This window comes from Lolium perenne, chromosome 7, assembly GCF_019359855.2.
Source record: "Lolium perenne isolate Kyuss_39 chromosome 7, Kyuss_2.0, whole genome shotgun sequence".
In the NCBI taxonomy this organism is placed as follows: Eukaryota; Viridiplantae; Streptophyta; class Magnoliopsida; order Poales; family Poaceae; genus Lolium; species Lolium perenne.
In genome coordinates this window covers 45943682-45945865 of record NC_067250.2, presented here as the reverse complement: position 1 = coordinate 45945865, position 2184 = coordinate 45943682, and positions in this window count along the sequence as shown.

The following is a 2184-nucleotide window of genomic DNA, read 5'->3' as shown; positions in this document are numbered from 1 at the left end:
AAATCCTAGGTTTAACCAAGATTTAAACAAGTTTATAACATGAAAATAAAAAGGTAAGCCAGTATCCTTCTTAGTCACTCAAAAATGAATCTTTTGGGAAGGTTTTTGAAAATTCCATGTTTGAAATCCAAAACGACTTCTCTTCGTGCTTGACTTCATAAGACAAAGTTTAGGGTTAGGGGTAGATACATGATTTTTTTCTGGTTTGAATATGTCTAGACCTTGTTTATCAACTTGCGTGCTTACTATATGACGTAAGAAGGCTCTATGTTCTTTGGTTTTTCATTTTTTTGAATTTTTATGCCCATTTGAATCTTGGTCAAATCCTAGGTACGGTTTGACCAAGATTTGAACAAGTTTAAAACATGCAAATAAAATTAATCCCGACCTGGATCCTTTAGTCAATCTAAAATGAAGCTTTTGGGGGTTCTTCAAATTTCCATGTTTGAAACCCAAATAAACCACTTCTCTTCATGCTTGACTTCGTAAGATAGAGTTTAGGGTTAGGGGTAGATACGTACATGATTTTTCTAAGTATTTTTTATGCCCATTTAAATCTTGGTCAAATCCTAAATTTGACCAAGATTTGAACAAGTTTAAAACATGAAAATGAAAAGGTATGCATGGATCCTTCTTAGTCACTCTAAAATGAAGCTTTTGGGAGGTTTTTGAAATTTCCATGTTTGATACCCAAAACCACTTCTCTTCTTGCTTGATCGACTTCATAAGACAGAGTTTAGGTTTAGGGGTAGATACATGATTTGTCTGGTTTGAAAATGTTTAGACCTTTTTATCAACTTGAATGCTTACTATATGACATAAGAATACTATGTGCTTTGGTTTTCATTTTTTCCATTTTTACTGAATTTTTATGCCCATTTGATCTTGGTCAAATCCTAGGTTTAACCAAGATTTAATTAAACAAGTTTAAAACATGAAAATGAAAAGGTAAGCATGCATCGATCCTTCTTAGTCACTCCAAAGTGAAGCTTTTGGGAAGTTTTTGAAATTTCCATGTTTGAAACCCAAAACGACTTCTCTTTATGCTTGATCGACACTTCAGAAGACAAAGTTTAGGGTTAGGGGTAGATATATGATTTCTCTGGTTTGAATATGTCTAGACCATGTTTATCAACTTGAGTGCTTACTATATGACATAAGAAGGCTATATATGTGCTTTGGTTTTTCATTTTTTTTTGAATTTTTATGCCCATTTGAATCTTGGTCAAATCCTAAGTTTGACCAAGATTTGAACAAGTTTAAAACATGAAAATAAAATGTAAGCCTAGATCCTTCTTAGTCACTCTAAAATGAAGCTTTTGGGAGGTTTTTGAAATTTCCATGTTTGAAACCCAAAACCACTTCTCTTCATGCTTGACTTCGTAAGATAGAGTTTAGGGTTAATTAGGGGTAGATACGTACATGATTTTTCTAAGTATTTTTACGCCCATTTGAATCTTGGTCAAATCCTAAGTTTGACAAAGATTTGAACAAGTTTAAAACATGAAAATGAAAAGGGTAAGCCTGGATCCTTTTTAGTCACTCTAAAATGAAACTTTTGGGAGGTTTTTGAAATCTTCCATGTTTGAAACCCAAAAACACTTCTCTTCATGCTTGACTTCGTAAGATAGAGTTTAGGGTTAATTAGGGGTAGATACGTACATGATTTTTCTAAGTATTTTTACGCCCATTTGAATCTTGGTCAAATCCTAAGTTTGACCAAGATTTGAACAAGTTTAAAACATGAAAATGAAAAGGGTAAGCCTGGATCCTTCTTAGTCACTCTAAAATGAAGCTTTTGGGAGGTTTTTGAAATTTCCATGTTTGAAACCCAAAACCACTTCTCTTCATGCTTGACTTCACAAGTAAGAGTTTATGGTTAGGGGGTAGATACATGATTCATCTGTTTTAAATATTTCTAGACCTTGTTTATCAACTTGAATGCCTTACTATATGACATAAAAGACCATGCGCGCTTTGTTTTTTTTTTGAAATCTTATGCCCATTTGAATCTCTTGGTCAAATCCTAGCTAGGTTTGACCATGATTTAAACAAGTTTAACACATGAAAATGAAAAGGTAAGCTTGTATCCTTCTTAGTCACTCCAAAATGAAGCTTTTGGGATGGTTTTTGAAATGTCCATGTTTGAAACCCAAAACAACTTCTCATCGTGCTTCACTTCAT